This window comes from Suricata suricatta, chromosome 9 (assembly GCF_006229205.1).
Source record: "Suricata suricatta isolate VVHF042 chromosome 9, meerkat_22Aug2017_6uvM2_HiC, whole genome shotgun sequence".
Taxonomy (NCBI): Eukaryota; Metazoa; Chordata; class Mammalia; order Carnivora; family Herpestidae; genus Suricata; species Suricata suricatta.
Window position 1 is genome coordinate 60177715 of NC_043708.1, and position 1278 is coordinate 60178992.

Below are 1278 nucleotides of genomic sequence, written 5' to 3' on the forward strand. Positions count from 1 at the left end.
CAGGAGGGGTCCAGGAGCCAGGGTTCAGCCAGGGGGAAGTGCAGGGTTCTCTTGTTTCATCACCACACAGAGACTGTCTTAGGCTGAGAGCTGCAGAACTCTGAACCCGTAACGACCCACCCAAACTGTTTCCCGCTCTGAGACTTGACCAGACTCTAGCACAGCGTCTAGCAGCACAAGGTTCAGGCCCTAAGTTTGACCTCCAGCCTGAGGAAATTAAACACCGGACACAGGCCCCCAACCTCTCTTTCTTAGGGCATTTATTAAAAAGGCCTTGCGATGGTGACTATGGACCTCTTACAACTCGGAGTCTTTGAAATGTGATTGGGAAGGATGCAGGGCCAACTAGAAAACACAACGGCCTAGCAGCAGTTACACCCAACTACCCTTTGTGACTAACTTTTCACTCCTCTGACTAGACCGAGCCCTCTTCCCCCTCATTCTTCCAGGAAAACGCCCCAATCCCCTCTGCACAAATCGGATTGGAGCGCAGCTCTTTCCTCTACTGTCACTGGTCACTGCATGACATCTTTTTTCACCACTTTAACCACTGTCTGCGGCGTTTACCTTTGACGGAGCCCAAGTGAGAAAGGACCAGAGGGCACTTGGTCGGGGCCACCCTGTGTGCATGCTGGGGCGGTACAAGGGGGAAAGGGCTGAAGGGCGCCTGACCCTGAGCGCCCGGGGCTCTTGGGCGGCACGACTGGCTGCGGTTGAAGCGCTTTACTTAGTTTTTGGTTCTTCAAAACTTAGAATCCTGGTTTTCCTTCCAGCGTAGCTAGATGAGGCTACTGCATATACCGAAGAAGCCCTTTTATTCAGAAAGTCGCCATGACTAAACACTGCCACGACTTCTTACTAGGGCAGCCGAGCACTTAACGTCAAGCGGCAGAAAGACCTTTGCTGAGCTTTCGATTATATTTGAAAATGAGTTTCGAACAAGCGAGGACAAAAACGGACCGAAAGTTTCTTTTTGTTGAAAGGCAGGTTGAGACCACATCCGAGCCCTGACCCGCCACCACTCCCGGGCGACCCCCGCCTTCTGGGGTCTCGCTGCCAGGTCCCGGACCCCTCCCTCGCCTCCTGCCCACCAGCGCCCGTTCTCCGCTCTCCGCCCCCCGCCCCGCCCCGGTATCGGCGGGTCTCCGGCGGCGACTAGTACATCCGGAGTCCCAGAGCTGGAGACCGGAAGCGGGGGGGGGGGGGGGAACTTCACGGCAAGGCGTGGCGTATGTAGATGAGCGTTCGCGCGGAGGCTGCCGGTCTCGGGCCGCCCGG